The sequence below is a fragment of the Narcine bancroftii genome, chromosome 8 (assembly GCF_036971445.1).
Source record: "Narcine bancroftii isolate sNarBan1 chromosome 8, sNarBan1.hap1, whole genome shotgun sequence".
In the NCBI taxonomy this organism is placed as follows: domain Eukaryota; kingdom Metazoa; phylum Chordata; class Chondrichthyes; order Torpediniformes; family Narcinidae; genus Narcine; species Narcine bancroftii.
This window is the reverse complement of record NC_091476.1, coordinates 157,161,633-157,174,102: the sequence shown is the minus strand read 5'-3', so window position 1 is coordinate 157,174,102 and position 12,470 is coordinate 157,161,633. Positions and strand designations below refer to the sequence as shown.

General features: G+C 38.0%; 1 protein-coding gene across 13 annotated transcripts in view; it reads right to left on the bottom strand.

The window, feature by feature from the left end:
- fndc5a (fibronectin type III domain containing 5a) overlaps positions 1 to 12,470 on the bottom strand; it is a 95,486-nt gene that overhangs the window by 64,899 nt on the left and 18,117 nt on the right. Inside the window, exon 2 of one of the 13 annotated variants that reach the window (XM_069895603.1) lies at positions 10,900 to 11,063. The exons of 11 other annotated variants lie outside the window; for them this stretch is intronic. The gene's annotated coding sequence lies outside the window, so the exon portion shown is untranslated. Of the gene's footprint in view, positions 1 to 1,225; positions 1,346 to 10,899; positions 11,064 to 12,470 lie in introns of those variants that run through there. One more of the 13 variants, XM_069895602.1, reaches the window with a different exon arrangement.

Here is a 12,470-nt window from a genome sequence, read left to right as displayed (position 1 = left end):
GTAGTGGACAGTGAGGAATGCTTTCAAAGCTTGCAGCAGGATCTGGACCTGCTGGAAAAATGGCAAATAGAATTTAATGTGCACAAGTATGAGGTGTTGCACTTTGGGAGGACAAACCTTGCATGATAAATGGTAGAATACTGAGGAGTGCAGTGGAACAGGGGAATCTGGGAATATAGATATACTTTATAAGGGTTTCTTAATCAAATTGATTTTAGCTGTCTGATTGGCCTGACTTAAGGTATCTGGCTTTTTTGAGATGTAGCTATCAATAGTTCCACCACTGTAAATAGACAGACCAACTTTTCAACTTCTATCTTTAATGTTGTGATTTTCTTTTGGAATTTTGCCTCCTCTGAAGAAATATGGAAGAATCCATTCTTTTCCATTGTGTGGGATTTTTTTTCATTATTCAAGTTCAGTGGTTTTCAAATTGCCTGCTCACCTCACATTCCACCTTGAGCCATAAGTAAGGGATTGCTTAAGGTGGCATGTGAGTGGGAAGGGAAGGTTGAGAACCAATGCTCTGGACCCAATTGTTACTGAAATATTTTGCTTGAGAAAAATTGTCATTGGCACTTATGGCATAGGGATTGCTTAAGGTGGGATGTGAGTTGATGGGGGCAATTTGAAAGCCACTGTTCTAGATTGAACAGAGAGAGTTTTAAGTTCACAAAGGTGCTTCTGTCAACAGCTATCAAGGTATAAACACTAGAGCAGGGGTCAGAAGAGAGACATTTGAACTGTTACATGGCAACAATGGGTTTTTTCCCTGTTTGCTGAGAAGGAATGTGTAAACATATTCAGGATTTTACATAGTACATTTCATACCATTAAAGGTGGTAGATAAAGCTCAGGAGAAGTCTGCAGAGTCAGGAGGCCGGGGGGGGGGGGGGGGTGGAGGGAGGTGGGGGAGAGGGTGGGCTGATGTAAATGAGGAAGCTGGTCCAGGAGGAATGTAATTATAATCTAGTGTTACAAGATCAAACCAGCAACCACAAAGAAGGCATATCACACAGGGGTAAAGATGAACAATTACTTTATTAACAAAATTTCACCTTCAAACTTAATTTAAAACCCCCCTTTTATAACAATGCCCACGGCTTATATGTGTAAAACTAATAAATTCCCCAGCCTAAATATAATATATGTAATCAAAGTCTAAGTTATATTTCCAACCAGCCCACAGAAAAAAAAACTTAGACACAAAACACGTAAGACTCACAAAACTTCGATTACAAATTGAAGTAAAGATCGTAAACAAAATTCAGTTTGTTTGGTAAACTGAAGGCAAAAGATCTTTTAGGGAGAGAGAGAGGGCACAAAATTCGAAGTGGTCTTCTTGTGTTGCTTGCAGATAGAGGAACAATGGGTTGGTCCGGATCCTTCTGGCTGCCTTCGGAATGTTCATCCCTTTTAAAATGCCCAACATTCTAAACTGCCTCCCAGACAATGACTCTGCTTGGGCCTCCTTCCACTTCACAGCCACACCCAGTGGTGGTTTGTCTTCCAAGTCCAGAAATTTCTAGATCATCTTCTGCACATGCCCAGTCCATCTCCCACTCTTCCTCTCACTCTCATCAGTCCACCTTCACCTTGGCTCTCTTTTTTTTTTTTTTTTTAAATTTTTTATTTTTCACACCATAAATCACAATAGCCATGATATACACTTTTTCTTTTCCACACATTTACAGTGACTTTTTCTCCCTCCCCCCTCCCTCCTCCCAAGCCACCCCCCCATCCCCCCCCCCTCTCATCCATTTTAGTTATACAATCTAGGTTGCATTAATTCAGTTAGACAATGTTGTCATTCAACAAAAATACACCAGAAATTCTACTGAGTCCATTCTTTTCTTTTCTTCTCCTTCCATCAACTTAGGTAATGTTTGTTCCCGGTAGGTTTTCGCTATTGTATTTAATGTAAGGCTCCCATACTTGTTCGAATATTTCAATATTATTTCTTAAACTATATGTTATTTTTTCTAATGGAATACATTTATTCATTTCTATATACCATTGTTGTATTTTCAAATTATCTTCCAATTTCCAGGTTGACATAATACATTTTTTTGCTACAGCTAGGGCTATCTTAACAAATCATTTTTGTGCATCCTCCAAGTCAATTCCAAATTCTTTATTTTTTATGTTACTTAGGAGAAAGATCTCTGGATTCTTTGGTATATTGTTTTCTGTTATTTTATTTAATATCTGATTGAGATCATCCCAAAATTTTTCTACTCTCTCACATGTCCAGATTGCATGAATTGTTGTTCCCCTTTCTTTTTTACATCGAAAACATCTATCAGATACTGTTGGGTCCCATTTATTTAACTTTTGCGGTGTAATGTAGAGTCTGTGTAACCAATTATATTGTATCATACGCAGCCTCGTATTTATTGTATTTCTCATCGTTCCAGAGCATAACTTCTCCCATGTTTCCTTTTTTATCTTTATATTTAAATCTTGTTCCCATTTTTGTTTAGTTTTACCATTTGTTTCCTCATTTTCCTTTTCTTGCAGTTTAATATACATATTTTTTATAAATCTTTTGATTAACATTGTATCTGTAATCACATATTCAAGGTTACTTCCCTCTGGTAAACTCAAGTTGCTTCCTAATTTATCTTTCAAGTAGGATCTCAGTTGGTAATATGCCAGCGCTGTATCTCCCGTTATATTGTACTTATCTCTCATTTGTTCAAAGGATAAGAATCTACTTCCTGAAAAACAATTTTCTATTCTTTTAATCCCTTTTTTTTCCCATTTTCTAAAGGCAAGGTTGTCTATTGTAAAAGGGAGTAGCTTATTTTGCGTCAATATTAGTTTTGGTATTTGGTAATTTATTTTATTTCTTTCTACATGAATCTTCTTCCATATATTGAGGAGATGGTGTAATACTGGAGAAGTTCTATGTTGTACCAATTTTTCGTCCCATTTATATAATATGTGTTCAGGTATCTTTTCCCCTATTTTATCTAATTCTAGTCTCGTCCAGTCTGGTTTTTCCCTTGTTTGATAAAAATCTGATAGGTACCTTAATTGTGCGGCTCTATAATAATTTTTGAAGTTTGGCAATTGTAAGCCTCCTTGTTTATACCATTCTGTTAATTTGTCTAGTGCTATCCTCGGTTTCCCCCCTCTCCATAAAAATCTCCTTATTATTTTCTTTAACTCTTTGAAGAATTTTTCTGTCAGTTGTATTGGCAATGCCTGAAATAAGTATAGTATCCTTGGAAAAATGTTCATTTTAATACAGTTTATCCTTCCTATCAGTGTTAGTGGTAGCTCTTTCCAATGCTCTAAATCGTCCTGTAATTTTTTCATTAGTGGATTGTAATTGAGTTTATATAATTGGCCTAGATTTTTGTTTATTTGCACACCTAGGTATCTTATTGCCTGCGTTTGCCATCTGAATGGGGATTCCTCCTTAAATTTTGAGAAATCCGCGTTATTCATAGGCATTGCTTCACTTTTATTTACGTTTATCTTGTATCCCGACACTTCTCCATATTCCTTCAATTTCTTATATAGTTCTTTTATTGATAGTTCTGGTTCTGTTAAGTACACTATCACATCATCCGCAAACAGACTGATTTTATATTCCCTGTCTTTTATTTTTATTCCTTTTATATTATTATCTCTTCTTATCGATTCTGCTAGTGGTTCTATAGCTAGCGCAAACAATAATGGTGATAGTGGGCATCCCTGCCGCGTTGACCTGCTTAAGTTAAATTGCTTTGATACATGTCCATTTACTGTCACTTTCGCTAACGGTCCCTTATATAATGCTTTAATCCAATTAATAAACTTCTCCGGTAAACTGAATTTTTGCAATACTTTGAACAAGTAATTCCATTCTACTCTGTCGAAGGCCTTCTCTGCGTCTAAAGCAACTGCTACTGCTGGTGCTTTATTTCCTTCTACTGCATGAATTAAGTTAATAAATTTACAAATATTGTCTGTTGTGCGTCTTTTTTTGATAAATCCAGTTTGGTCTAAATTTACCATTTTCGGTACCTGTTCTGCTAATCTGTTCGCTAATAGTTTAGCTATTATCTTATAATCTGTGTTTAGCAGAGATATTGGTCTATATGACGCTGGTGAGAGTGGATCTTTCCCTTGTTTTAGTATCACTGTAATTATTGCTGTTTTACATGAATCTGGTAAGTTTTGTGTCTCATCAATCTGGTTGATTACATCCAGGAGGGGCGGTATTATTAGGTCTTTAAATGTTTTGTAGAATTCTATTGGGAGTCCATCCTCTCCTGGTGTCTTATTATTTGGTAAATTTTTTATTATCTCTTGTATTTCTACTGTTCCAAATGGTTCTGTTAATTTATTTTGTTCCTCTATTTGTAGTTTTGGTAGTTCAATTTTAGTCAAAAATTCATCTATTTTCCCTTCTTTCCCTTCGTTTTCGGTTCGGTATAATTGTTCATAGAATTCTCTGAAGTTTTCCTTAATTTCTTTTGGATTATATGTAATTTGTTTGTCTTTTTTCCTTGTTGCCAATACCATTTTCTTAGTTTGCTCTGTCTTAAGCTGCCATGCTAGGATTTTGTGTGTTTTTTCCCCTAGTTCATAATATTTCTGTTTTGTCTTCATTATATTCTTCTCCACCTTATATGTTTGTAGTGTTTCATATTTTATTTTTTTATCCGCCAATTCTCTTCTTTTGGTTGTATCTTCCTTTATTGCTAATTTTTTTTCTATGTTTATTATTTCCCTTTCCAACTGCTCTGTTTCCTGATTATAGTCCTTCTTCATCTTGGTTGCATAACTTATTATTTGCCCTCTAATGAATGCTTTCATTGCGTCCCATAGTATAAACTTATCTTCCACTGATTCCGTATTTACTTCAAAGTACATTTTTAATTGTTTTTCAATAAATTCTCTAAAATCCTGTCTTTTAAGTAGCATGGGGTTTAATCTCCATCTATACATTCTTGGAGGGATGTCTTCTAGCTCTATTGCCAATAACAGGGGTGAGTGGTCCGATAATAGTCTAGCTTTATATTCCGTTTTCTTAACTCTCCCTTGTATGTGGGCTGATAACAGGAATAGGTCTATCCTTGAGTATGTTTTATGTCTAGTCGAGTAGTATGAGTATTCCTTTTCTTTTGGGTTTTGTTTCCTCCATATGTCCACAAGTTTCATTTCTTGCATTGATTTAATTATAAATTTGGTTACTTTGTTCTTCCTGTTAATTTTTTTCCCCGTTTTATCCATATTTGGATCTAAATTCAGATTGAAATCCCCTCCTATTAGTATGTTCCCTTGCGTATTAGCTACCTTCAAAAAGATATCTTGCATAAACTTTTGATCTTCTTCGTTAGGTGAATATATATTAAGTAGATTCCAAAGCTCTGAATATATCTGACATTTTATCATAACATATCTCCCTGCTGGATCTATTATTTCCTCTTCTATTTTAAATGGCACATTTTTGCTAATTAATATAGCCACTCCTCTTGCTTTTGAATTATACGATGCTGCTGTTACATGTCCTACCCAATCTCTCTTTAATTTCTTGTGCTCCAATTCAGTTAAGTGTGTTTCTTGGACAAATGCTATATCTATTTTTTCCTTTTTCAGTAAATTTAGTAGTTTCTTCCTTTTAATTTGGTTATGTATTCCATTAATATTTAGAGTCATATAGTTCAGCGTAGCCATTTTATATTTTGTTTATCTTCTCTTTCCGTTTTTCCATCATTACCTTTCCTCTTTTTCCATTTCTGTTTTCTTATTTTCAACTTTTTACCAGACAACATTCCTACAACATCCAACATTTTCCTTATTCTCCTATTTCTATCTTCTTTATCCCCAATCTCCCCTTCCCCTCCTGAGTTGCCCTTTATCCCTTGTCGGACAACCACATCTCCCCTCTCCATTTGGATTTGCGAATCCACTCGCAAGCGTCAACTGATTTTGCAGTGACCGCTCTTTTCCCCCACCCAGCCCCCCCCAGAAAAGATTTCGTTTTTTATATGTCACAAAGGTCACTCTTTTAGTTCCCTCCTTATTCTCTCTATTCCATTACCTTCCCTTATTAATTTTTGTCTATACTCTCTATGTTTTCCTCTAATTACAGATACTTTCACATATGCCCATTGTCTCTATTCACTCTTATACCTCTTTACCCGCATACATATCAATCGTGGTCATTTTTACCCTCCTTACCCGTCTTCATCCCTCAGTCTATTTTTGTCTTTACCCACATACATATCAATCGTGATAATTTTTGCTCTCATTACCCGTCTTCATCCCTCAGTCTATTTTTGTAATTGTTCTGCAAATTTTCGTGCTTCTTCTGGATCCGAGAATAGTCTGTTTTGTTGTCCTGGAATAAATATTTTCAATACCGCAGGATGCTTCAGTGTAAATTTATATCCTTTCTTCCATAAAATCGCTTTTGCTGCATTGAACTCTTTTCTCTTCTTTAGGAGTTCAAAGCTTATATCTGGATAAATGAAGATTTTTTGCCCTTTATACTCCAGTGGTTTGTTGCCCTCTCTTACTTTTTCCATTGTCTTCTCCAGTACCTTTTCTCTTGTAGTATATCTTAGGAATTTTACTACAATAGATCTTGGTTTTTGTTGTGGTTGTGGTTTAGGGGCCAATGCTCTATGTGCCCTTTCTATTTCCATTTCTTGCTGTAGTTCTGGACATCCTAGGGCCTTAGGGATCCATTCTTTTATAAACTCCCTCATATTCTTGCCTTCTACATCTTCCTTAAGGCCCACTATCTTTATGTTATTTCTTCTGTTATAATTTTCCATTATATCTATTTTTTGGGCTAGTAATTCTTGTGTCTCTTTAGTTTTTTTATTAGATTCCTCCAATTTCTTTTTTAAGTCTTCTACCTCCATTTCTGCTGCCTCTGCCCGTTCTTCCATCTTGCCCATTTTTTTCCCCATTTCTGTTAAGGTCATATCCATTTTATTTATTTTCTTTTCTGTGTTGTTTATTCTTCTTCTTAAATCATTGAATTCCTGTGTTTGCCATTCTTTAAATGACTCCATGTATCCTCTAACAAGAGCAAGTACCTCCTTTACCTTGCCTTTCTTTTCTTCTTCTATTTCCCTGTACTCTTCCTCTTCCTCTTCTTCTTCCTCTAGGTTGACCATCTGTTGTTTCTTTGCTGCCCTTTCCTCCTCTTCTTTCTTGTTTCCATTGTCTTCTGTGGTCTCTTCTTGCTGCAGGTGTTCTGCAGCTGTCGTTGCCGGCTGTGGAGATCGACTCCCCAGCTGGTCCCCCCTCCCGTCGGTGTGTTTTTTTTTCATGCGCGGTTGCGCACTTTTACTCGGCTCTGTGAGCCATTGTTGTAGTTCTCTTTCTACCGACCTGAGGTAGTGGGGTCTTCTCTCCACAGCGGGCCTCTTCGGACAGGTAAGGCCTTCACCTTTTTCCTCCGTTGTCTTCTCTTCCTCTCTTCTTTCCGTTGATTTTGATTTTTCTCCTTTTGTCTCCATCTTCTTTCCACCTTTATACTCACTTTTCTTTAACTTGTATTTCTGTGCCTTTGTATTTTCTCTTGTTTTTCCCGACTTTTCTGGAGAGGGCTGGAGTTCACCGTCCGGCCACTACTCCATCACGTGACTCCTCCCACCTTGGCTCTCTAAGGCAAACTGTCACTTTCCAACACAAAACCACACAACACATAGGCCAATACACAACACAGAATTCTGTAACTCTAGCTACATAATAATAGCTGCCAAGCAGCAGACCGGAAGTCAATATAGAGGATTATCAAAACTGCCCAGAAAATCACTGGGGTCTCCCTTTCTTCTATTGATAATATTCACTGGTAATGTTTCTTAAATGGGTCTCAAAGAATTATTGATGCCCCTTTCCATCCACCACAAGCATCTTTGACTCACTACCATCAGGAAGGAGAGACAGGAACCGTCAAAATCAGGACTGCCAGGCTGGGAAATATCTTCCTACAGATTATGAGATTCATATCATATTCTGTAACTGAGTAAATCACCCCAAAATATTTACTTAAATTAATTTCAAATTATCTATTCATGTCGTGCGCGTGTGCACGTCATAGTCTGGACAAACACTATTTTGTTGGGTTGTATATGTCAGATGATAATAAACTGAACTTGAAATGCCTTGAGTTTGATATGCATGTCAGACTTGGACATAAAGATGAATTTTTACCTTGCGTTGTTCCTTAAAATGGGGATTAGTCCAAGGGTTATTGAAGAATTATGAGTTCATAAGTTCATTAATTCAAAGAAGAACCAATCTTCAGGAAAAACCAGTACAGAACCTGGAGACATTTCTTATGCACAACCAGATACAAAATAGTGGGTTATATTAACTAGATTCCATTAAGTCTGCTTTTTGTTTGAATACTTTGAGGGGTTTGTAATTAAACAGAGCGCTATGTCTGACAATCATTGATATTTACATGCTGATTAAAGAATATTAAAAAAATCTCAATGTATTCTGTGTCTGGGATTCCTCTGAGAGGGTCTCCAATGATGTTTGGATGTTATTAAACAGGAAATTAGAGGTGAGGGTAATTTGAGTTCTATCTAACTTGTGAGTGCCTCCACATATTGATGGATAATCAATATAAAATCACAATCTGCTGGAGAAATGCCATGGGTCGAGCAGCGTCAAGGAGCAGATTTGTTAACCAGACGATAACCAGAGGGGCCTAGATATTCCAAAACCCAGGAAACATATGTTTTTTTTAAAATTTTTTATTTTTCACACTATAAACCACATTGATCAAGATACATACATTTTTCTTTTCAAATATATACAGTGTCGTTTTCTCCCCCCCTCCCTCTTCCCATCCCACCCTCCCTACCTCCCCTCCCATTCATTTAAAGTTCAGAATCTAAGATACATTAAACCCGTCAAACAATGTTGTCACTCAATAAAAATAAACAAGAAGTTCCACTGAGTCAATTCTTTTCATTTCCTTCTCCTTCTGTCATTTTAGGTGATGTCAGAAAGCTGGATAGTGATGCGAGTTCTGGAGAGTCTTGGGGGATACAGACTGGCTCAGAGAATGATCAAGGCCATGGGAAATGGATAAATATGAAGTCTATCACAGGGTGGCACATTTAGTGTAGCGGTTAGCTTGATGCTATTACAGTACCAGTGACCTGTGTTAGAATCTGGCACTGTCTGTAAGGAGTTTGCATGTTCTCCATTTGTCTACATGGGTTTTCCCTGCATGATCCAGTTTTCTCCCACCCTCCAAAACATACAGGTTTGTAAATTAATTTGGGTGTAATTGGGAAGCACACGTTTAAATGGCTGGAATTGACTTCTACTGTACTGTAAAATATTTTTTAAAAATCACCCTTATGAAAACAGTATGACTTGGGGTGCAAAAGTGAAAGGTTTGGTGTTCAGAGGAGGATAGATGTCCTTGTACATGGATCACTAAAAGTTAACATGAAAGATACAGCATGCAATTAAGAAAGCAAAGTGTACTTAGTCTGAAGTACAAGAGTAAAGACATCTTAGTGACATAACAGAGCATTCTTGGAATATTGTCTGATACACAAAAGGGCTAGAAAAACTCAGCATGTCACATGGTGTTTATAAAGGGAATAACTAACATTTTGGGCCTGGGCCCTTCGTTAAGGTATGAACAAAAAAAAACAGGCAGGCACCTGAATAAAAAAGTGGGGGGAAGACATTAGAGGAGGGAGGAAGGGACCAGGGAGGAACATAAACCAAGAGGTCATTGGTGGATATGGATGGGAGTGTAGAAGGGAAAAAAAAAGCTGAGAAGTGATGAGGGAGGGGTTAGCTCTCAGAATGGAGAGTGAAGGGGATGAGGAGCCGGAGGAAAGGAGACCTAAGGGATAGGGAAAGAGACCTAACAGAAACTGGAGAAGTCAATCTTAATCAGGTTGGAGAGTGCCGAGATGGAATATTAGGGGTTCCTCCTATTTGCGTGTGGCCTCAGTTTGGCAGTGCACAAGTCCATGGACTGACAGGTCAACAGGAATGGGGCTTGGCTTTGAAGTGGTTGGCAACTGGGAGGCCCCCCTTATGAAATATTGTGTCTCCCTACTCATGCAAAATATGACAAAGGTTCACCGGATTGATTCCTTGATTGAGGTTAATTGATCTTGAAGGAGAGATTAAACCACATCTACAATAATGATCCTTATATGTTTGAAAACATCTCAATTGAATACTTACTGGCAGTAAAATGTATATTAATTACAGGAAAAAAAGAACGTATCTTCTGTAGATCACTGGCTGGATCAATGATTCTCAAGTTCAGTTCCAGCGATTTGAACGTTGACTGACTCTTATCAGTCCTTCACAGAGACATCACGTGATAGGCTGGGAAGCGCCATGGGCTTGGTAAAGAAGAGGAATTATAAGCTTGGCTCATGGTGACAGGATTTACGCAAGTGGTAAACACCGCCTTCCAATAGACGGAGAAAGCTTAAAGGCTTTTGTCATTAAGAGTTATTTAATTCAGATTCTAAATAATGAAGTGATCATGGGAAGGTGAGACTCTCTTTTGTGCCCCACTGGGCAGCATCTACCCCTCAATTAATGCTACTAAAATAGATTAACTGACCATAGTTTATTGCTGTTTGTTAGATCCTTTTGTGAGAAAATGGAGGCCTCGTTTGTCCGTGGAAAAGTAACCATGCTTCAAAAGTATTCCAGTGACAGTAACACAAACATGCAGGTCACATACCATCCATAGGAAATGAAAGGTACTCAATGTTTTGGCCCTATGCTCAATACGGAGGGTGGCAACAAATTCTTCCGCCCTCTCCCTGATACCATTTCTCAGATTCTTTCTCTTCTAACCCTCCCACCATATTTCCACCTTAGCCTGTGCCCCTTCTCCTCCTCCCTTCTACCCCCCCCCCACCTTTTTACTCAGGCATCTACCTGCTTCTCCAGATTCTTGATGAAGTGCTCAGGCTCAAAACGTTGGCTGCCTTGACCTCCTATGGCCGCTGATTTTCTCCAGCACTTTTGTGCATTGCACTCAACCCCAGCAACTGCAGGCTTTCTTGTTTAACTCCAGTGATGGTTAATGATTCAGGGTCATCCTAACATGTGAAAGGCAGAATGTGGATAAATATGCATTTGCTTTATTTGCTGAAACAGTAATGAATATGTTTTGGAGATTATCGAGGATGTTCAAGGTTTCCCTAAACTTGGTTTATTGGATTTAGTTTTCCTAGGACCAAAAAAGGGATTATTCCAAGAGGTTTGTAGATATGAAGTAGGGAAAAATTAGATTGTTGTGAAGTACATTTACATAGATCGACACAATATCATGGGATATAGGGCCTGTACTGTGCTGTAATGTTCTATGAGTCTGGGAGATGGACAAAAGAAATTAAAACTCCCGTACCTCAGCAACGGGTCAAATTTATTTCTGATGTCTTGGTTTCATATATGGCTTCAGGAATAACAGAATGAGGCTTGGGCCTCATTCATGAAGAAATAAAGGAAGATTTAGTGTGCAATTTTTTTAGTTTAAACCATTCAGCACGGTAACAGGCCTTTTCAGCCCACAAGCTTGTGCCACCCAATTGACCTACAAACCCAGTACGTTTTTGAACGGCGGGAAGAAAATGAGCACCTGGAGGAAACCCACGCAGACGCGGGGGAACATACCCTCCTTATTCCTTACAGACGGTGCCAGATTTGAACCCTGATTGCTGGTGATGTAGAAACATAGAAAAATAGGTGCAGGAGGAGGCTATTTCACCCTTCAAGCCTACACCGCCAATCAATACGATCATGGCTGCTCAGTACCCGGTTCATGCCTTCTCCCCATACTCCTTGATCCCTTTAGCCACAAGGGCCAAATCTAACCTACCCTTAAATATTGACAAGGAACTGGCCTCAACTACTTCCTGTGGCAAAGAATTCCACAGATCCACCACCCTCTGAGAGAAGAAATTTTCCTCATCTCAGTCCTAAAAAATTTTCCCCTTATCTTTAAACTATGACCCCTGGTTCTGGTTTTTCCTAGTATTGGAAACAACCTATCTGCATCTAGCTGCCTAAACCCTTAAGAATTTTATATGTTTCTATTAGATCCCTCCTCAGTCTTCTAAATTCCAGAGAATACAAACTTAGTCTATCCAACCTTTCTTCATATGGAAGTCCTTCCATCCCTGGTATCAGTCTAGTGAATCTTCTTTGCATCCCCTCCATGGCGTTGCACTAACCACTACGCTAACCTTGCGGCCCAATGAATCTTGACTAATAGATATGATTAAACTTAATGGTGTATCAAAAAGACAGTTAGACTATATATGAAAATAAGGTAGGAGGGACTGTCATTGTGAAGTTAGTAGTTAAGTATGCCATAATTGAGAGAAGTGGAAATTTATGCAACAGCGCCTTGTAAATCTTGGAAGAATGCCAAATGTTGTGGGAGGAGATCACAAAATAAACACTGTAGGATTCGATGAGGAGAAATTGCTGTAAAATCAGGAATG